This window comes from Triticum aestivum, chromosome 2B (assembly GCF_018294505.1).
Source record: "Triticum aestivum cultivar Chinese Spring chromosome 2B, IWGSC CS RefSeq v2.1, whole genome shotgun sequence".
NCBI lineage: Eukaryota > Viridiplantae > Streptophyta > Magnoliopsida > Poales > Poaceae > Triticum > Triticum aestivum.
In genome coordinates, this window is record NC_057798.1 from 434,468,229 (window position 1) to 434,492,499 (window position 24,271).

The following is a 24,271-nucleotide window of genomic DNA, read 5'->3' on the forward strand; positions in this document are numbered from 1 at the left end:
TGGTGTGGAGGGCTGGATGAATAATAGATGATGGAGGGGTGCTCGTGGAGGGGTGGTTGAACAGGACCCCGTGGTGTGGAGGGCTGGATGAACAGTAGAAGGTGGAGGGCTGGATGAACAGTAGACGGTGGAGGGATGGTTCAACAGTAGCTGGTGGAGTAGCGCGCGGTGGAGGCTGGATGAACAAGAGTCCGTGGAGGCTGGAGGAGGTCGACGGTGGAGATGAATAGTATCCCGTGGAGTCCCGTTTTGTGGTACGCCACACGCCTCCTGATGAACATGACCCTCGTTTCGACCATAGCGCTCCAACACAAGTCCGTTTTGTCTGTTTTGCGGTACGCCACACCTCTCCCGATCAACAGGACCCCCGTTTCGACCGTAGGAGGTCCGTTTCCTCCGTTTTGCGGTACGCCACACGCCTCCCGATCAACAGGACCCCGTTCCAAATGTAGGAGGTCTGTTTCTTCTGTTGTGCGGTATGCCAAGCCTCGTTTCCATTGCTTGTTCTGTCCAAGCCCTCCCGATGAACACGACCACGCATTCCGTTCCGACCCAGCCGGTTGGCTCCCCATGAACACGACGACGACGCAGTTTCTCCGTTCTGACCCAGCCATGTACGTATGCGCGAGTAGGCGTTCGAGACTTTGCCCGTATATACGTACGTGGCCGTTTTTTCTTTCTTGCACCATCGCCGTTGTACGTACGTGTACAAGCTACGTGCGCGCCTCTACTACGACACGTGTGCGCCTCTACTACAACACGTGTGCACCTCTACATCGACCAGTATGTACGTATACGTTCGCGATCAGAATGACAACGCTACGTACGCTTCGACCAGGTGGTCCCTACTGTGAGGCACTTCCTTGCTTGCGAAGATGTAGCTGGTGGGTCCCAGCAGTCAGGGGGCGAATCGTTTTTTTTGCCCAGACGCACTTCCTTGCGTGCGAAGATGTAGCTGGTGGGTCCCAGCAGTTAGGGGGCGAATCGTTTTTTTTGCTCGGACGCACTTCCTTGCGTGCGAAGGTGTAGCTGGTGGGTCCCAGTAGTCAGGAGGGAAACATTTTGTTGCGAAATATGGTGGCCCGTCTAGTGGGACCCTGCTGTCAGGTGGAGGAATCATTATTTTCCGCGTAATAAGGAGGCACTTCCTTGTTGCGGCCGTGGACCTAGCTGTCAGCCTCTCCACATACAGTCCACGTCCGATGGAAGTCATTCCTTGACCACGTTGACCACGCCACGCCGAGAGCACCAGGGCGGTGGACGACGGCGAGGCCTAGGAAGGGGACGACGCGGAGCTGGTGAAGACGCGACAGTGGATGCCAACGCGGAGAGCATTATGAGTATTCACTCGTTCGGCTGCGGTGTGAGGCTGTCGTCGCCGTAGGGCCTAGCCAGCGGTGGGAATATTAGGGACGGTGAGGCCTCTGCGGCAGCACAGCCGGCCACGGGAGGCAGGAGCAGGAGGCACGACCGGCGCTGCTTTGGGCGGCTGGAGCAAGAAGACTAGAGGTTGAAGAAGCACTACGGCCGTTGGATGGACATCGTACGGTCACTGGAGCTAGAATCGTTCATATTGACTAAGCTGACAAAGCCCTCCATCCCCATCAACTTAGTAGGCCCACAAGTTAGCCTCCCGCCAAGGTGGGTCCCAGCTAGCAGGGGGAGTATTCATTTTTTTGTGCGTAATAAAGAGGCACTTCCGGTGGGTCCGAGCTGACAGCGAGGGGAACGTTTTTTTCGCGAAATACGGTGGCCCGTCCGGTGGGTCCCAGCAGTCAAGGGGGAAACATTTTTTTCGTGAAATAAGGTGGCCCGTCCGGTGGGTCCCTGCTATCAGGTGGAGGAATAATTATTTTGCGCGTAATAAGGAGGCACTTCCTTGCGGCCGCCGTGGACCCAGCTGTCCGCCTCTCCACGTATAGTACTCTTCCGATGGAAGTCGGTCATTGACCACGCCGCGCCGAGAGCACCAGGGCGGTGGACGACGGCGACGCCTAGGAAGGGGACGATGCGGAGCCGAGGAAGACGCATCAGTGGAAGCCCGCGCGGAGAGGAGTACGAGGGTTCACTGGTTCGGCTGCTGTGTGAGGCTGCCGTCGCCGTAGAATAACAGGGGGTGTGGGTGAGTGGAGGGACGGCCTGGCCAGCGGTGGGAGTAGTATGGGGGCGGTGAGGCCTCCGCGGAAGCACAACCGACAACGGGAGGCAGGAGCAGGCGGCACGACCGGCACTGCTTTGGGCGGCTGGACCAAGAAGACCAGAGGTTGAAGAAGCACTACGGCCGTTGGATGGACATCGTACGGTCACCGAAGCTAGAATCGTTTATATTGACTAAGTTGACAAAGCCCTTGGTACGCTCCAACTTAGTAGGCCCACAGGTCAGCCTCCGAAACAGTGCACCCCAGATGTCAGGGGGGAGGAACCATTTTTTGGGCGGCCGAAGCTAAGAATATCCGAGATTGAAGAAGAAGCACGACATCCGTTGGATAGACATCCAACGGCCACTTCTGCTATAACCATGTGTTGACTATAATAAGTTGACAAAGCCTTGCATACGCGTCAACTTATTTGTTTTAGGGGACGCGTCACTTAGTAGGCCCACAAGTGTGTGGCAGAGAACTTATAGCCCATTTGCGTTCTGTAAGAATGTACAACCCATTTTTGAATTCTAATGGAATTTACAACAGCCCATTTATAGTTTGTTAAAAGTACAACCCATTTTCTAGCTAGGACAACGATTAATAATTTCAACCAACCGTTGAAGACAGAATTCAATAAAATTTCCCACATTTTGATGGGATCCGAAATATTTTTATCCTGAAATTTCTAGTCAGATTAAATATAAATTTGTATTACGTAAAAATCCAACAAAACATTGCGCGTGCAACAATGAAAATTTAAGATTTTCAAAATCCATAAATAATATTTTATAAACTAATTTCGTGTTTGGTGCATTTTTTATAGTTACATCCCAGTTTTTATAATTACATCCCATTTGTTATTTTTTAAAGCCCATTTTCTTGTTAAGCCTAATGCATCCCTTCTAGGAAAGATTTGCAGCCCAGCGGGGCAGAGAATAACAAGTTGACCTTGCCTGGGTATTCCTCAAAAAGACGTATATCTAGGCTAGCCATTTTCATCTTGAAAAAAATTAGTATCTGGGTTGGATATCTGGCCTGAGCTAGTGGGCCACAGCCCGCCCAGTTAATATCTTGCTCTCCTCTAAACAACATTGAAATCATCGCCAAGAAAAACTCTACAGTGCTCACGCCTCAAAAACACAAATACTGCTCGAGCTGCTTGGTCCCACCTATCGGCCACACCTTGTGCAATTCTCTCGTTTATATTGACTACATAGGTTGACAATGGTGTGGGACCGTGATGTCAGGAAACCAGGAGAAAGCAAAAAAAAATATAGTTGTACATAATAATGAGGAACTTGCATACATTCGGCTATGGCCCTAGTGGGTCCCTAGTGTCATCAAGTCAAAATAAAGTCATCTCCTGAATCCTCATGTTCATTGACCATGTTAACAATGCTCGGCGCCACGGCGAGCGCAATAGCTCGAAGGACAACAGAGAGGGCCTCGCGGGCCCTACGGAGGTCTGATACAGCGCCCGCTGCTCATTCAGGAAGCCATGATCATCGGACACCTATGAGCACCTTCGAGAAACTAAGAGGGCATGAAACGGTAAGGCCGCGCTTGGGAGCTCTGGTTTATTTCAAACCTGTATTAACATACAAGTGTAATTTACTCGTCATTAGAAACAACGCGTAAAATACAGGCGTAATGAAACTAAGGGCCCGAGGTCTGTAAGTAAAACCGGCAGGTTACGCGTGTAATTTGAGAGACCAGTGTATATTTTATGAGCACTGCTATATGGACGACATTACCAGACGATACATGCACGACGTGCGTATCATGCCATCCATGGGCAAGGCTGAAACAACAGCTAACGGCTGGATTAGCAATCGTCCGAGTGTCGTTCAGCATTTTTATCGTGTGTGAAGTACTTCCGATATTTTACTAGTCGAAATCGACCAACCAAGCGCCTTCGCCCGAGACCATCTGCTTTAATTTACAAGCGTTAGTTTTACAAGTGGTTTGGTTGGAAAATGACGATCAAATCACGGCCTAATATCATGAGTTGGTCGGAAGATCATATGGTTTCACGTCTAACCTACCGACATGTCGTATAGGCTATGAATGAAACATCAGATGATGAACTTCTTACGCACGGAAACAACAGAAGAGGATGATCTTCTTAACAAGCAAATCACTGGCATTAGATCGACATGCAAAACAACACGAAGCATTATTCTCAGGAGGGACGGTGAACAGCTCGTGATGCCGCATGCCACAACATTCCAGGCTCAACTTTGCAATCAAACACAAGGCCTGGCATTACATAGACAATATTCAGAACAAACTCTTAACATAGGAATATCTCAGCGGAGTAACTATTTACTTCTAAACTGAACACAGGAATAGGAAGAAACACTCGACGCTGCTCACAGCAAGGGCGTCCCACTCAAAAATATCAAATGCATGTCTTCTGGCTAACATCAATGAGCAAATTTTGACAAGGTTTTCCAATTCCAATATATTAAACTAACGTCTTCTTGCTAACATCAATGAATAAACTTTGACAAGATTTTCCCATTCAAAATATGTAATGCCTATGATCGTGTCCTGTCATAGCTTCTTGTACTTGTTTGGGCACTTTTTGCCCAGGCACTCCACGTGTTGTTAAGTTGCCAATGGTCTCTGCAAACTAGTCATGTCATTGGTGTCTAATAATACTCTGTAAATCTTTTCGGTCATTCCTTCTGTAATGTACCACAAACAGTGACTGCTGCTTTGTGCAAAGTGGAACGACCAACTGGACCCAGTAACGCAGTAGTTTGCCTTGGACACATTGGCTCCTTTTGTGCAGTTCAACTAAAATCGAAGTCGGAATAAAACCGAGCTTTAATTTTGATATCCCTGTAAGCAACAATAGGTATAAGGGAAACAATTACTGAGAAATAACGGTTGATGACTTGTCTTAATCGGAAACAAAGCAGGAGAGTAGCAATTCTCCATCAGTGTGATTCATTCATATTGACTGAGACATTATCTTAACAATGCCTTGTTTCAACATGTATAAAGAACGACAAAGTAGAAAAGTACCATTCCTAAAACAATGCAACTGATTCATTTTTAAAGAGAATTATCTTAACAATACCTTGGTTAAACATGTAGAAAGAACTACAAAGCAGGATAGTACAATGCCTAACAAGTGTTGCAGTTTTGAACTAAGATTCGGTAGTTAATTAATTCTGAGAGTGGCATTGCTTAATTTTACCAGCGGAATTAGATTAACGATAAGCATAAACAATTCCAGGGGAGAGTGGGCGCAACAACAATATGTGCTTCCATATACTTATAAAGGGGGTGATGCAGAGTTTATTGTAACAAAGCAACAAGCATCATGTCTGGGTTGGTCCCATTTTTTGTTCACTACTTAATGGGAAAAGACAGCAATACAATAGCTTCAATTTAACATTTATTTAAAACAGTACCAATACAAGTAGCACAACATCTCAAACCACACTGCGCAATCATGTGGATGAAGGCCTGTATTGACCTTTCATGAGAAAACCAGGATAAAATACGAATCTGCCAACACGAATAGGAAATCCAATCTCGTTTTATGCAGTTGCACTGAAATTAAGCAAAGTGTTTCGCGTAGCGAAGAAAAATGTTGCAATAGCAACAAGTTGAATAGATATCCCTGTTTAAACAGAGGCAAAAAAGGAATCAATTACTGGCTAATAAAGGAGGATGAAACATGTGGCCACAAAATGGTAATCCCGCCAATCCCTAACAAGTGTTGCAGTTTTGAAATAAGATTCAGTAGTTAATTCTGAGAGTGGCATCAATTACTGGCTTATAAAGGGGGTGATGCTGAATTTGTTGTAACAAAGCAACAAGCATCATGTCTGGGTTGGTCCCATTTTTGTTCACTACTTAATGGGAAAAGACAGCAATACGATAGCTTCAATTCAACATTTATTTAAAACAATACCAAAACAAGTAGCACAACATCTCAAAGCACACTGCACATCATGTGGTTGAGACCAAGATTTGAAACAACTCGCCACGAAGACTGGAAACAAATCTCGATCTCCTTTTGTGCAGTTCCACCAAAATTAAGCAAAGTCACCAGTGTGACATTCAAGTTGAACTGCACAAAACACTCTTAAAACATACGTGTTTCGAGTAGCGAAGCAAAATGTTGCAATAGCAACAAGTTGAATCGATACCCCTGTTTTAACAGAGGCAAAAAAGGAAACAATTACTTGCCGATAAAGGAGGATGAAACAAACGGTGACCGAAAGAAGCATCTAACTTATCTTGGATGGAAAAGAAAGTAGGATAGTACATTTCTAAAACGGTTGCATTGATTTATATTAACAGAGACATTCTCTTGAAACAACATTCGTTAAAAAATGTAATTTACTTTTAACAGTGGCATTGCTTCAATTTTCCGGCGGCATTCTTAGATTAACAACAACAAAATAGCTGTATGGGACATGCTAGTACCATGTGCGTCCACACGTATAAATGGGTGATGCAGAGTATGTAGCCAAGCAGCATATCTGTGTTGGTCCCATATTTGTTCTCTTTGAACTTTTTTCCTATGTGAGGGCAGCAAATCTAGTCCTGCACAAACTACCTGACCCCCCAGTTTCTTTCCCTTTTTAACAGAGAGATCGGTTCCTTACATATGTGTGTACTGGGTTACCCCCTTTTTCCCTTTTCGACCAACAAAGCGGCTGGATAGCCAGTCTATACTACTTTTCCTCCCTCCTTTCCTCATTGAACTACGCCCTAGATTCATGCTCCACCCCACCGCACCTTTCTTTCCTCTTTGAACCATGACCTAGATTCAACTACAGATCGAAAAAGATCCACATGCAGCTAGAGCAACGACGGTTTCAAAGAAACTTATACCTTAGGGTCGTCGGGATGTGGCAAGGCGTGCGGCGGGAGGCTGGATCTACCCACACTACGTACGGTAGCAAGGAAGAAGGGGTCGGTGTCCCTCCCGCACAGGCGCTGGGTGAAAGAGAACAACGCAGATGGCAGTGGAGTGCCTCCCTCGCCGAAGGCGATAGAGTTAACGCTGCACCTCCTCCCCTTCCCGGTGCGACGGGATACTGACGCCTCCTTCACCAGCTGTGAGGGGGGAGAGAGAGACAAGAGGCCGACGCAGTCTTGTTTAGATCTGGTGAAGAGAGGGTGAGAGACTGTGAATATAGCAAACCCTAGCAAATGAACGCTGAGCCTCCAGCATGTAACATATATGTATTGCGGCGAGCGTGTGGAGAGTGCAAACCCTAGCGAACAAGCGTTGAGGCTCCCGCTTATAAATATACTAATGTAGTACGGACTGAGCTCCGGTGCCTTCACTGCATCTGCTTTTGGCTGTATGACAGGTGAGCCAGCCACATTTTGGGCCCACCTGTCATAAACCCAAAGGCAGGTGCACTAAGTCAATGAAGCTGCGTCCATATAGTACTCTCGTGTGTATACGACTAATATATAATGGAGTGGTTTTCTTATTCTCTCCATAACAATCATTTTAAATTGTGTAAGTACGAAACAAAACTCTCTATTTAATGTACAATGAAGAAAACTAGTACTACTTCCGATGAACTAACAATCCACGCCCACGCGTCCTGGTCGCACTTCCTGTCCTTCATGTGTGGTACACTACCTTCCCTTAAGTCAACAACCACACATGCGCCAAACTATCGGAAACGTGTGAGAGTGTGTACAAATAAAGAATTTTAATTTCAATTATCGGAAAGGTTTGAGAGTATTACAAAGTTTGACTTCAGTCAAATCTAATATGCGGAGTAAATAAAAATGGAGGGCTACTACGTCCAACCGGGTTTTTAGTCCACACCATTTTTTAAATCAAAGTTAATAGATGGACAAATAAAATTACAGGGGAGATGGAGACAAAGTTGTGAGAAGGCTCAGAAATCAATACAAAACTTATGCTCTTAGTACCAACGTCGATCCTTCTTCGAGGAAACATTTGGTTCATAGCCAATTGTGTGATAAAATTGCACCAACGTGAAAGAAAACTGTGTCTCCAACGCAACCAAGGTGAACTGACGAAGGATACCATCTTTGTGTGTAACAAGCAAAGAGCACTGATGGAAGACATCTTGTTTTTCATTGAAAATCGATCAGCTTCACCAGCCGAAGCAACCATGAGGCGCAACCATGAGCATCGATAGGTCATCGTGGTGATGCATCATCCATTTGGCATCAAGTTTGGGTGAGGCACCTATGAAGTTCGACAAATCCTCATTGTGGTCTATTTCTTCTCAGTAATCAAGCTTGAGGAAGGAAGAACCACGTGACAGAGGACAGTGAGGCGGAACAACAATGGCCATCCAATTTTGTGCAGTTCCACTAAAATTAAGGAAGACATGCGTGGGTATGGAGACACGCATCACTGTTTCCAAAAATATAAAGAAGGGTTAGCAACGACATCTCAATTGTCAATAAGAATTAATGAAAAGTACACCAACAAACAGAAGCATCATAATTATATCTTGATGGGAACTAAACCAGGATACCCGAGAAAAAAAGCATTTCTTCATTTAACCAGTGATAGTACTACCACCATATGGACAATGACCGCGCAACCACCATGTACTTTTTGTTGAAACAACATGTATACCTCCACCGAGGCATAAATCAGGACAACTTTTCGAGTGGCATTTCCTCTATAATAGTACTAGTAGGTGATGTTGGACCAGCCGACGAACCCTAGGTACTATGCATGGGGAGCTGGGGAGTATTCGCATAGAAGAAAACCCGCACGCAGCGACCTGGGTAGCTGGACTAGTACAAGAAGTTAGACCTCAGGAGGGCGAGATGTCGTTTAGGTGGGCGGGCGAGATCTGCCCACACGACGGCAGCGAACAAGGGCGAGGAGGATCTTCGTACGCGCCAACGCCGGCTCCGAGAGGACAGTGCGCATCGGCTTCCTCCATCGCCGACGGCGACAACATCAACGCTGCACCTCCTCACCTCCTGCAGAGGACGGGATTCAGCCGGATCTGTGACCACCGGTGAGGAGAGAGATAGAGTGGACACTGTCATCTTGTTTTGATATGGAGAGGGTGAGAGAGTGAGACGCGAGAAACTCTATCAAACAAGAGGCTATAATGGAGTAAAAAAATCTCTCCATAGCAGTGGTTTTAAATAGAATACGCGCGTTCCCGGAAAAAGGAAACGAAAACTGGCGGACAATTTTTTAAGGGTCTGTCTAGGACACATCTAGATGTGACATAATTATGTCACATCTAAGTTGATCTCCACTCTATTTGTGGTCTATTTTTTTTGTCCTAGTTTTTTTTGTGTCTTGTTGCTACATTATATACTTGTGGGAGATTAGATGTGATATCCTTAAATAACATCTAGATGTGAATTAGACAAACTGATTTTCTAATGTACCAAGAAAGAAAACTCGATCAAAAACATGCCGCCGCTTCCAGGTCGCGAGAGTCGTCACGCACACACACATAGACATAGACATGCATATCCGTGTTTATGTGAAATTCCATTTCCATCTCCATGTCTAATCATATTTGTCCAACTGGCACATTATTTACGTTGTTAATTATATACGCAACAATATTAACGTACAACATCTCTTGTTTGCGCATGTCCGGACCACTGCCATGGCCGGTCCTGACCAACCCGAACCCTCTTCATCACCCGCACGTGCTTCCCACCTGAAACGGTCAGTGCCGCATTCATGCCCGGCTAGAGCGGACGCGACCTCTCACTAGCGCCGGCATTGAAGCGGCACGCCGGCCGAGAGAGCGTCGGCCGCGCTGCTTCCGGGTGCACGCGGCTGCTCCGTGTTCAAAGGTCGCAATAGCCAGTTACAACATGCATGTAAAAAGTTCTTGGGAGTCCGTGCTACAGCTAGCTGTCCTCCCCCAACTCGTCAAGCTCTTCCAGTAGTGCTAGTAGTACTCTATGGCGTGATCCATCGACAAGCAGGCGGGAAAGTTATCGTATACTCGATTTGCGGTGAGTGGCATGCCGAGCGACCATGTGGGGTCGAGCCGTGGAGGAGGGTGAGACATGAACATGACAGACATGATTTAAATGTTGGTTTTGCTCGATGGCGTGATCCAACGAAATGGAACGTTGGTTTCTCTTCGTTTCCATTTTTTCTCCGGAAAAACGGAAACTTTCAACTCCATTTTCGTTCCTATTCCAAGGTTGCCCCGTTACAACATTCCATAAAACACAAAGGAAAACTAACACGCATGCTGATGCATCTCAATGATTCACAGATCATAGCCAATATTTACTTCACAACTAAAGAAAAAGTTGTGAGAGCGTGTACGAAAGAAAAACTACTGATGGGGTCACTACGACTTAAACCCTAAACCCTAAACATGATTTAATTCCCTGGCCAGGTAGAACCTGTCAAAGGAAAGACGGAAGGCACCCTCGGATCATACGATGCTTTTGTGCAGTTCCACTAAAATTGACCCGAGCATCCCTGATGGCAAAGATATTGAAGAAGTGTGATTAGAGTAATAGTACTGGCACTAGTTCATGAGACATAAACTCATCACAAGTAGAAGCCGGTAGAAGTAGAGAAAGATCAACATGAGATGGAGCTACGGCAGTGGAGCAAGCCGGCTCCAAAAGGAAGATGGACTACCTGGGACGTCGGGCTGTAGCTAGAAGGGCGGTTGGGACGGAGCATCGGCCCATACCGCGGTGACCCCTGATTGGGACGCACCGACTGTGGGTTTTCTCCCACGCCGATGTCGATCGCGTCTACGCAGAACATTGTTCCCTTCCCCCAGCTGCGGGATCAGGCCCGTCGTTCTATGCTTGTGAAGAGAGCAACCTTAGCAAGCAGGCTTGTAGCTTAGGATCATGCTAGTGTATATATAGTGGTTTTCTTTTTCTCTCCATATCAACCATTTTAGATTGCGTACGTGTCATTTAAGAGTGAAATGATGGTTGATTCTTCCGACTAACTTACTGTGTGATTTGACTGCTCCTTAGTGGCCCCTACATGTACTCCCCCTACGTGTATGCAACAGTCACAGGTACACATGGACGCAAAAACGCGCGCGACGCCCTAATGCATGCATGTCCGAGCACACGACGGAACACACACGGTCACGCTAAGTGCTCAACCTACACGTGCATGCACACACATACTCAGTCAGGGTGAGCTAGTGACCGTATAAACACCGGAATATATATATATATTGAGAGCAATGAGCATATTATGAAGTCCACTGACCGTACTTTTACAAATATACAGTGACACACACGGTATTTATCTCGTTTGAAATTAAGCCATATTAACCGGAGAGGAGGCAGTATGGACTAGCATTACTTTGGCCTTGTTTGGATATTCTAACTCAGTTAGAGGTTAGAGTTAGATTCTAACCCTGAACTAACCGTGAACTAACTCTAGCCAAAGATGTGTTTAGATGACAGGGTTAGATGGAGCGCAGATACGGCGAGGCGCCTTCACGGGCGTTGCGAGAGGGAGGGACGAAGAGGACAAGAAGCTTCGAGGAAGTGCCGAGGGATTTGCTGCGGCAAGAGCGAGAGAAAAATGTGTTTTTTAGTTCTCCAGAGAAGAACTAACCCAAATAAGCACCTCTTGGGTGGGTTAGATTTTTTGGATGGGTTAGATGCTTCTAACCCAAACTAACCCTCCTGTTTGGATACTTTTGGGTTAGTTGAGTACAAACTAACCCAAACTAACTCTAACCCATGGATCCAAACAGGGCCTTTGTTGTCCCGTCAACTTGCCGAACGAGGGCCTTGTTTGGATACTCTAACTCAGTTAGAGGTTAGAGTTAGATTCTAACCCTGAACTAACCGTGAACTAACTCTAGCCAAAGAGGTGTTTAGATGACAGGGTTAGATGGAGCACGGATACAGCGAGGCGCCTTCACGGGCGTTGCGAGAGGGAGGGATGAAGAGGACGAGAAGCTTTGAGGAAGTGGCGAGGGATTTGCTGCGGCGAGAGCAAGAGAAAAATGTGTTTTTTTAGTGCTCCAGAGAAGAACTAACCCAAATAAGCACCTCTTCGGTGGGTTAGATGCTTCTAACCCAAACTAACCCTCCTGTTTGGATACTTTTGGGTTAGTTGAGTGAGCGAGTCCTGGATTAGGGGTATCTGGACAATCGGATTGTGTACAATGTCCGGACTATTGAAGCATGAAGATACAAGACTCAAGACTTCGGCACGTGTCCGGATGGGACTCTCCTTTGCATGGAAGGCAAGCTTGGCAATCCGGATATTGTGTTCCCTTTCTTGTAACCTACTCCATGTAAACCCTAGCCCTCTCCGGTGTCTATATAAACCGGAGAGGTTGGTCCTTAGAAGGTCGATCACAATTACAATCATACCATCATAGGCTAGCTCTTAGGGTTAGCCTCTACGATCTCGTGGTAGATCTACTCTTGTACTACCCATATCATCAATATTAATCAAGCAGGAAGTAGGGTTTTACCTCCATCGAGAGGGCCCAAACCTGGGTAAACATCTGTGTCCCTTGCTTCCTGTTACCATCAGCCTTGACGCATAGATCGGGACCCCCTACCCGAGATCCGCCGGTTTTGACACTGACATTGGTGCTTTCATTGAGAGTTCCTCTGTGCCGTTGCTGTCAAGCTCGATGGCTCCTTCAATCATCACCAACGATGCTGTCCAGGGCGAGACTTTCCTCCCCGGACAAATCTTCGTGTTCGGCGGCTTCGCGCTGTGGGCCAATTCGCTTGGCCACCTAGAGCAGATCGATAGCTATGCCCCCGGCCACCAGGTCAGGTTCGGAAACTTGAACTACACAATGGATATTTGCGGAGACTTGATCTTCGACGGATTCGGGCCAGCACCAGGATCACCGAACAATCACGATGAGCGCGGCTTAGACCTGCTGTCAGACGATGCTCGGGATATCACCCCGGCAGAAGCCCCGGATCTAAATCCGGGCCAGGTTGCGATGCCTAAGGACGGAGGGCTGGACCCCGTCCCGCAAGTCGTACCCTTATCGACGATGGAGCCGAACACAGGCCTCACTTCTGAGGGAGCCTGTGACTCCGGACCCTCGGATTCATATCCGGTTGTAGGTTCCAGTCCGCGCATCCCTGAACCCGCCGAACCTGGTTGGGCTTCAGTGATGGAGTTCACCGCGGCAGACGTCTTTCAGCACTCGCCCTTTGGTGACATGCTGAACTTATTGAAGTCTCTCTCTTTGTCAGGAGACTCTGGACCGAACTATGTCCAGCTTGAGTGGGAAGCAGACGATGACGGAATTCGTTGCTCACCCACCACCCACTTCATTGCCACGATCGATGATCTATCTGACATGCTTGACTTCAACTCCGAAGACATCGACAGTATGGACGACGATGTAGGAGAATTACAGGAGCCACCGCTCATAGGGCGGTGGACGTCCACCTCTTCACACGATATATATATGGTGGACACTCCGAAGGAAACCAATGGCGATGAGGCAACGGAGCATAATCCCTCAGGAAGAAAAGCAAAAGCATGGGCGTCGTCGGTGCCGCTCCAAGCCCTGCCACAGCAATACCGGCCCCGGAGATGAAAATAATCTGGATGGCGCCGAAGAAGAATGTGACCCTGACCAGCCCGCCTTCAAGCAGGCCGAACAAGAAGATGAGTAGGTCAGCCCAGAAGAACAGGCGACGAACGCATACCCGGAGGAGGACAACTACATGCCCCCCTCCGAAGATGAGATTAGCCTCGGCGACGACGAATTCGGCGTGCCTGAGGATCCTATAGAGCAGGAGCGCTTCAAGCATAGGCTTATAGCCACTGCGAGGAGCCTGAAGAAGAAGCAGCAGCAACTCCAAGATGATCAAGATCTGCTCACAGATAGATGGACTGAAGTCCTGGCAGCCGAGGAATATGGACTTGAATGCCAAACGGCTGACCGGCCACCCCGTGGCCAGGATAAAACGGGATATCATCCCAGATACCAACCCACACCCCCACACCGATACACTACGGCCCAGGGCAACAGGCAAGACCTGCAAGATATCCTGGAAAACAAAGCAGGACAGCCAAGATCGATCTACGAATCGCGGGGGCGCGCCCTAGCGCGCGGCGATGACCGTCGCGCCGGATACATCATCAACAAGTCCGGCCTGGCCAAACACAGCAACCCAGACCAATTCGAGCTGCGTAGCCACATAGCCCGGCACAGAGGCGCCGCACACCCCTCTGCTTCACTGACGAAGTGATGGATCATGAATTCCTAGAAGGGTTCAAACCCGTAAACATCGAATCATACGATGGCACAACAGACCCCGCAGTATGGATTGAAGATTTTCTTCTCCACATTCACATGGCCCGCGGAGATGATCTGCACGTCATCAAGTATCTCCCCCTTAAGCTCAAAGGACCAGCCCGACACTGGTTAAACAGCCTGCCAACAAATTCCATTGGCAGTTGGGAAAATCTAGAAGACGCATTCCTCGATAACTTCCAGGGCACATACGTGCGACCGCCAGACGCCGATGACCTGAGCCACATCACTCAACAGCCCGGAGAGTCAGCCCGGAAATTCTGGACTCGATTCCTTACTAAAAAGAACCAAATAGTCGACTATCCGGATGCCGAAGCCCTGGCGGCTTTCAAGCATAATATCTGTGACGAGTGGCTTGCTCGACACCTCGGCCAGGAAAAACCCAAGTCTATGGCAGCTCTCACAACCCTAATGACCCGCTTTTGTGCGGGTGAGGATAGCTGGCTGGCTCGCAGCGGCACCACGCCACATTCCGACACTTCGGATAGCCGCGATGCTAACGGCAAGCCACGGCGTAACATGCATAAGAGATGGAACAACGGTGACAGCACTGAAGACACGGCGATCAACGCCGGATTCAGCGGATCTAAGTCCAGTCAGTGGAAAAAAGCTGTTCAAAAGAAATAATCAGGGACCGTCCAGCCTGGACCGCATACTGGAGCGCTCGTGCCAAATTCATGGCACCCCGGACAAGCCAGCCAACCACACCAATAGAGACTGTTGGGTGTTCAAACAGGCCGGCAAGATAAACGCCGAAAACAAGGACAAGGGGATGCACAGCAACGATGACGAGGAGCCCCGACGTCCAAATATGGGGGGACAAAAGAAATCCCCCCCCAGGTGAAAAAGGTCAATATGATCTACGCCACTCACATCCCCAAGCGGGAACGGAAGAGAGCACTACGGGACGTCTATGCGATGGAGCTAGTCGCCCCCAAATTCAACCCATGGTCAGCTTGTCCGATCACCTTTGATCATAGGGATCATCCTACTAGTATCCGTCATGGCGGCTCAGCCGCATTGGTCTTATACCCAATCATCAACGGATTCCACCTCACGCATGTCCTTATGGACGGCGGCAGTAGCCTGAACCTGCTTTATCAGGACACAGTGCGCAAGATGGGCATTGACCCTTCAAGGATCAAGCCAACCAAAACTACCTTTAAAGGTGTAATTCCCGGAGTAGAGGCCCACTGTACGGGCTCTATAACGTTGGAAGTGGTCTTCGGATCCCCGGATAACTTCCGGAGTGAAGAGTTAATCTTCAATATCGTCCCTTTCCGTAGTGGTTAGCACGCACTGCTTGGACGAACCGCATTCGCTAGATTCAATGCGGTACCACATTACGCATACCTCAAGCTCAAGATGACAGGACCACGCGGGGTCATCACTGTTAATGGAAATATGGACCGCTCCCTTCAAACAGAAGAACATATGGCAGCCCTCGCGGCAGAAGTACAATGCGGCCTACTCCGGCAAACCAATCCGGCGACAACTTCGAGCACAGTCAAGCGAGTCCGGAGCACCCCGCAACAGGATCATCAAGAGCGTGATTAGCAGTCCGGCCTCCGCTCAAGCCCCTTCAAAGCAGCATTCGTGCCACGTGTACGTAATTACGCACTCAAGATACCATGGCCATAGGCGGAGGCGCATCAACGACTCAGTCAATAGTGCGGGTAACCGCCAAATACCTTCATACTCTTTTCCTCTTACATTTCAGGACACCGCGTTAGTGCAGCATTCTCAGAAGAGCCGAATTGCCGGACTCATATGGGAGAGACATCCAAGGAGGCAATAGACGGTGTGCACAGAAGGAAATACCCACGTGGAATCTATTTACGATCATTATACCTGCTTTATCTATCTGTACACAGCCTGCCCCTGGATAGGACATGTCAAATAGTCCTATTTTTCTCCCTGCTTAATGCATCCATTGTAAACATATGCTTAGACGTATTTTTCGTCAATGGGAGATTATATATAGCGTCAGCTTATCATCCTTATTTGAGCATTTTCTTCTCTTATAAATGTTTATGGGGTATTGCATCCATACACCTTGGTACGGTCAGTTTGCCAGGGGCTTCTCATGGCGCCCCGCAATATGACAAATAAAGTCCGAACACTTTCAACAGTGCGGCACCCCGAACTTATAGCACTATATGCATCAGCTCCAAATCATGTCTTGGGTCTACAGTTGGGATAGCCCGGCTCCCTTGTTTTGGTGCCTTACGTTCCGTTATATCGGCTAAGGTAGCGCAGGGAGAACTACTGCGATTGTGTCCTGGTTCTTCCAGACCAGCACCTCAGTATAGAAAGACGAAAACTGACTGGCATGATGTGGCGAGAGCTGGTCGCTGTTTGAGAGGTCTTAAAATCCTTAAAGATTTTCCGCTTTAGGCGATAAATCGGCTTAGTCCGATCTAGACGTGTATAGCGCCCCGATTCGGCCTTCCAGATTCTAGGGGCTTCGCCAAAATTTAAAATTGTAGACTTCTATGGCTAAGTGAAAGTTATAAAGCCACATAGTCCGATTGCCTTGTTCGCTGCGCCGGACACCTCCTTAAGGGACCAAGCATTTGGATAAAGAGTGTCCGGGTTTTCCACGAACACCCCAGTACTAGTTACGTGGGGGAGGAAGCCGACGACTGGCCTACTTTTAGAATTTTATAAACAGCCGCACAGAAGGTAATATTTTAAATAACAAAAGCGCTACATAGCGCAAGTAATTTCGTCTTTATATTACAAACATGACAGAAGTGAATTCACTCTAAAATGGCGTCCTTGGTACACTCATCGGCGAAGAGGCGAGCACCCTTCATCACGCCATCATAGTACATCTCAGGATGGCGATGCGCCTTGCCCTCCGGCGGCCCGTCTTTGACCAGCTTCTCTGCATCCAGCTTGCCCTAATGCACCTTGACGCGGGCAAAGGCCCGGCGGGCACCCTCGATGCAAACGGATCGCTTGATCACCTCAAGCCACGGACAGGCATCCACCATCTGCTTGATCAGGCCAAAGTAGCTACTGGGTAGGAGCTCACCCGGCCACATCCGGACTATGAAGCCCTTCATAGCCAGCTCGGCCGCCCTGTGGAGTTCGACCAACTGCTTCAGTTGGTCGCTCAGAGGCATCGGGTGCTCGGCCCCATCATACTGGGACCAGAACAACTTCTCCGTTGAGCTCCCCTCCTGGGCACGGTAGAACTCCGCAGCATCTGATATGCTGCGTGGCAGATCTGCAAATGCCCCTGGAGAGCTCCGAATTCGAGTAAGTAAAAGAAATGCCTCCTCCACATGTTTGCTTTGCATAAAGAACTTCTTACCCGCTGCTATCTTTTTGGCCTCTTGGATCTCCTGCTGTGCTTTCCGGGCTTCAGCCTTGGCGTCTTTCAAATTTACAAGGGTCTTCGCAAGCTCGACCTCTTTCACCTTCAGCTCATGCTCCACGGACTCGCACTTCTTGCCGAGGTCCCGGAGCTCTTGTTGTACCTCGCCCACCCTAGCACTTTGCTTTTCGTGCTCCTTACACTCCGAGGCCGCCTTGTCTTCGGCCTCGGACAACGCCTTCTTCAGGGATGCCACTTCGGCGGTGGCCCCTGTTACACAGTCACGACACTTAGGTGTTAGGCTCACCAATTTTGAGTATCCTCAAATGCATAAGAGAGGGAATCACTTACCCTTGTTCTCTTCGACCTGCCTCTTCATGAGGTCGAGCTCTCCCTGCGCCTGCTCCAGGTCCCGTTTCAGTTCGGCAACCTCGGCAGTACGGGCAGCAGCAGCAAGCAGCACAACCTGCTTATTTACAACAATACTTCTCATTAGACTCCTGCGACTTATAATTGACCCTCCATTTGGCTTTTCTTCCCGAACACCAAACAGAGTATCAGGGGCTACTACCTATCGGGTGGTAATTTTGCACATATTTATTACTTACATCAAAGCCTTCTAAGAGGCTGGTGCAAGCTTCGGTTAGTCCGCTTTTGGTGGACGAAACCTTCCGAATCACCGTACTCATTGGAGTACAATGCTCTTCATCCATGGAAGCGCCGCGAAGCGCTTCCAGCAGACAATCCGGTGCCTCATGCGCAACAGAAGTCCGCGACACAAACGGCTCGCCCTCCCTATCGAAGGGTCGCCCACCTAAGTCCAGAACCATCAAAGGTACCGGAATTGTGTTCGGCTGAGAGCCCGGTTGGCCATGGCTCTCAGCGTCACGATCCGCGGGGATCTTGAACCCCACGTGTCCGACATCTGGAATCCCGCCTTGGGGCATCTCCAGAGTCACCTCCCCCCGCTCCGGGAGCCTTCGGGACAACACCTCCGTGTCATCCGCGTGTTGAGGGGTAGTGGTCGTCGGAAGCGAATTTATTGCCGAATCACTCAGGGACCCGGAAGAAGACACTTCGGGGTGATCCCTGGACGGACTGCACATATGGTCTGCATTATAAATACAAAAACTATGAAGCGAAATCATGATAGAATGCGGACACTTACGATCGCACTGGGGGCTTCCCCCTGGGCAGCCACCCCTCCTCACTATGAGCGGCTGTGGCGGAGTAGTCTGGAAGGGACACCTTCCCCTTCTTGGACGCCCCAGCCTCCCCCTCCGGGGCGGCTTTTCTCTTCTTCCCCTCCCCAGTGCAGGGAGGAGGAATTTCTTCTTGATTCCCCCTGCCTCCGCGGGAGGAATCTATCTCTTCGTCATCAGACGACAGGGGTATGACGGCCTTGCGCCGAGGGCCTTTTCGGCCCCCCTGGTCCGCCTCCTCGGACCCCTCATCCTTTTCGGATGGGGCGTCTTCTTCTTCCTCCTCCTCCCCTTCATGGGAGGAGTCCGCCTCGTCGTCTTCGGACGAGGCTTCTGACACAACCTTACGCCGGAGACCCTTTCGGGTCCCCGGAGCCTTCTTCTCGGCCTTCTTCTCCGGCACCTTGTATGGTGCCGGGACCAGCATCTCTGTCAAGAGAGCATCTGTTGGGCCTTCTGGTAGCGGAGCCGGACAGTAGACCTTCTCTGTTGTCTCCACATAGTCTTGAAGCAAATATGCACAACTACTTAAAACACTCCCATGAATATATTAGGAAGAACTGGGTCCGGTGGTAGTCCGAGAACTCACCGGCCTAGGAGTCCATGCGGCGTGAAGCCCGTGGTCCTCGAATATGGGAGGAGGCACTTCGGAGGCCTTGAACAACACCTTCCATGCGCCTTTGTGTGTCATGTTGTAGAGCTTCTGGAGCGTCTGGTGTTCGGTTGGGACGAACTCCCACAGATTGACTGCCCGCCTCTGACAGGGAAGGATCCGGCGAACGAGCATGACCTGGATCACCTTGACAAGCTTGATGTTCTTGTCCTTCATGCTTTTGATGCATGTCTGGAGTCCGGCCAGCTCAGTGGAATCACCCTAGGACAGGCCCTTCTTCTCCCAGGAGGTGAGCCGCATGGGGGCTCCGGATCGGAACTCGGGGGCCGCTGCCCAGTTGGCGCGGCGCGGCTCGGTGATGTAGAACCACCCCGATTGCCACCCTTTTACGGTCTCCGCAAAGGAGCCGTCGAGCCATGTGACGTTAGGCATTCTGCCCACCATGGCCCCTCCGCACTCCGCTTGTTGGCCGCTTACAACCTTCGGCTTCACGCAGAAGGTTTGCAGCCATAGGCTGAAGTGAGGTCAGATGCGGAGGAAGGCCTCGCATACGACGATGAACACCGAGATGTTGAGGACGAAGTTCGGGGCTAGATCATGGAAATCTAGCCCGTAGTAGAACATGAGCCCGCGGACGAAGGGATGGAGTGGAAATCCCAGTCCACGGACGAAGTGGGCGACGAATACGACCCTCTTGTGGGGTCCTGGGGTCAGAATGACCTGCCCAATGTCCGGTAGCCGGTGCGCTATGTCGGCGGCCAAGTATCCGGCCGCCCAAAGATTTGTGATGTGCTTCTCCTTGACGGTGGAAGCCACCCACTTGCCTCCTGCTCCGGACATGTTTAGCTGTGCGGAGAAGACTTGGGCTTGGGCGCTGGAGCTCGAGGGGGCAAGAATGGGCAATGGAGGAAGAAGGCGTGGGTGAAATGGGGAAATCTTATCCCTTTATAGAGGCGCCAAAAGCGGTGCGCCTTCCCACTTGCCCGTTGGGAATCGCTTGTTTCCCAAGCACCACGATTAATGGCGCGGTGGGATTACCCATACCCGTATTGATGAGAATCCCGTAATAAGGGGGCACGATCTCTGCTTTGATAAGATGTGTCACAGAAACCGCCTCGTAATATGCGTTGTAGCTGGTTGTGGGAAAACGGTTCGAATAATGATCCGACCGTGATAACATGTCACATCATCAGAAAAAGTTGTCAGCAGATTGCATTTCTGAAATATCATTCTCCCTACAGCGGTGTGTAAAGATCATCTTGTGAATCCGGACACGATTTGAGTGTTCGATAATTGCTTTGGAGTATTCGGAGAAGGAACCCGCCTTGCAATGCCGAAGACAATACTGCGCGCCGGACTCATCGTCATTGAAGCCTGGTTCAGGGGCTACTAAGGGAGTCCTGGATTAGGGGGTATCTGGACAGCCGGACTGTGTACAACGTCCGAAGACTTCGGCCCATGTCCGGATGGGACTCTCCTTTGCGTGGAAGGCAAGCTTGGCAATCTGGATATTGTGTTTCCTTTCTTGTAACCTACTCCATGTAAACCCTAGCCCTCTCCGGTGTCTATATAAACCGGAGAGGTTGGTCCTTAGAAGGCCAATCACAGTTACAATCATACCATCACAGGCTAGCTCTTAGGGTTAGCCTCTACGATCTCGTGGTAGATCTACTCTTGTACTACCCATATCATCAATATTAATCAAGCAGGAAGTAGGGTTTTACCTCCATCGAGAGGGCCCGAACCTAGGTAAACATCTGTGTCCCTTGCTTCCTGTTACCATCAGCCTTGACGCACAGATCGGGACCCCCTACCCGAGATCCATCGGTTTTGACACCGACATTGAGTACAAACTAACCCAAACTAACTCTAACCCATGGATCCAAATAGGGCGGAGGAGAAGGTTGTAGGACGGGAGAAGCTTGCACGCGGTGGCTCACAGGACAAGGAGAAACTTTTGACTAATGCAAGCTCTCCCTCGCTCGGGCGGTGGACGTGCAACATACACTATACTACTAGTGCTACTATTGTTCGACTTCCCGAATAGGCGAAAAGACAAGCGCAAAGTTTACTAGTACTAGTACTACTACTATAGTCTATAAAGGTACGTACTATACTAGTACTAGGAACCGGATGGAGGAGCGTCTGCACTCTTATTATAATTTTAAAATGTGATAAAGCAATCTTCAACACATTTGGTTATCTTCGAGGGTTCTCGCATGTGATAATGGAAGTTGATTGCATGGAACACTCGCCACAATTCTCGCTTAATTCTGGCTCATATCCTATTAAAAATAGTAGCGCTCGGTAATATTTCCTCCTTTTTTGTTATTCAGCATGTAAACAGGTCAGCAAACCTTGCGGCGCATCTTCGTGCGAACCGTGCTTGCTGTACTTTGAATGTGGCCGAGAGCTGGCTTGATGAAACACCTCGCTTCCTACTTCTTTTTTGCGGGGTACCTCGCTTCCTAGTGACCAGTGTCTTGGCTGATCATCCTAAGAATGCTTATATATGAATAAAGCTCTCTCATATATCCGCAAAAAAAGATTAAGCCATATTAACCGGAAAGGAGGGAGTATGGACTAGCACTACTTTTTGGTGTGTCCCGTCAACTCGTAGAACGAGGAGAAGCTTGCAGGACAAGGTGAAGCTTGCTTACGCCTTTTGACTAATGCAACCTACGCTCGGTGGACATGCATCAGTCCATTCAGCGTCAGATTGTTAGAGGCATACACTGTAGTACCCAACATGCGGAGTACCATCATTGTTCAACTTCACGAAGAGACGAAGAGCCAAGCGCAGTAGTACGAGTAGTACTACTACTAGAACCGCATGGTGGAGCGTCTGTACTCTTATTTTTTTATCTCTGATAAAGTACACGTTTATTCCGGAGAAGGGCGGAAAGCGGCAGCCCAACATGTAATGAATGATATCGATCAACCAACCATGCTCGAATATATCTTGGCCTCCATGCGAGCCCGTTTGTGTGTTCTCACTCGTCTCTCTCAAGGAACGGCGGGTTGGCTCTTTGCCGTCAATTGAGATCGGTTTGCTCACACTCCTGTCCCACATGTCAATGATATGCCAAGAGGAGGTGCGTTGACCGACTGGCCATACGTGTACTTGGTTTTGCACCTTCATACTACTCCTCTCTCCGTCACAGTTTATAGGGCGCGCTTCATTATGATGCATTTCTCTCAATGCATTTCCACCACCAGAGAGACTTTAGACGCGTTTGGTTTAATGCTCAATTAATTAGGGCATGGTAACCGCAATCAAGTCCACAATTTTCTCTCCATGTACTCTGTACTACTACCTCCTTTCCGGTTTATAGGGCTCAATTCAAAAATCTCACCAACCAAGGTAGATGGTGAGTTGTGGAACAATTGTTGTAGTTTGCAAAACCACTCAATTAATGCGCTTGTTTTCCTCAAAAATTGTGTTTACGAATGCATTAATTGCAATGCATGCATGCATAAAGTACATGCATTGGTCAATTTTCTCTTAATACTTGCATGTAATGATTTATTGCACCTTGAAATCTGAACATGTGATGGGGAACAACCAAATTGAGACTTATAAAATGGGAAAACTAAAATTTTGAGATAAGCCCTATAAACCGGAAAGGAGGGAGTACTACGGAGTGGAGTAAGTGCATGCATGTGTGTACCCGGGGTGGAAGCACTACATGCATGTGTGTACGCATTATTCCCTCTAGTAATAGACGCCGTGCTATAACTACCAATGCTATTTTTCAGGCCGATCGCTAGTCGCCTTGGTCCCATAGATCTTTTTTCTTTTTTCTGAAGCGCGCTGTATAAACAGTGACAGATGGAGTAGTCTAAGCGGATTCAAAGAAGAGCGTATTGATGGTTGCTTCTTCAGAGCAACTTACAGTGGGAAAGGTGGGGCTTACGATTTGACTGCTGATTACTCACTATTAATGCGGCGCAACGACCGGGCTGAGTCTCCCATGAGGTTGTGCACTACCCCCTCGGTTCTTAAATATACTCTGGAGTATATTTGTCTTTCTAGAGATTTCAACGAGTGACTACTCAAATATTTGTCTCTTTAGAGATTTCAAATGGACTGGCACATACGGATGTATATACATATTTTAGAGTGTAGATTCACTCATTTTTCTCCGTATGTAGTCACTTGTTGAAATCTCTAGAAAGACGAATAGAATATTTAGGAACGGAGGGAGTACACATACGAAGCAAAATGAGTGAATCTACACTCTAAAATATGCCCGTTTGAAATTTCTAAAAAGACAAATATTTAGGAATGAAGGAGTATAATTTTGTGCATGGCACATGGACCCGGATGATGAAGAGGCTTCTGGCAATGCTATCAAGCTTCCATCATTTGTTTACATAATTGACGTACTATACAAATAATTTTCCAGCGAGACATGAAATTGTACAATGGTGTGAGCTTTCATCTTTTATTTCACGTGTCTTGCCATCGATGCTCTTTCGGAAACAATAAAAAACTAACTTCCTTGCTAATGCATGTCAATTATTAGCATATCATAGCTAATAATTACATCACAACCGAAGACAGAGTTGTGAGAAGGTGTTAAATTAAAATTGATCCATGCTTTCATTGGCAGCAACGTCCCCCCAGCTCTGTCTAAATCAACAAGGCATGTTGGGAAAAAAGTAGCTGTCTGGAGCATGCAACATTCCAATCATTTTGTGCAGTTCCACTAAAATAGAGTTGA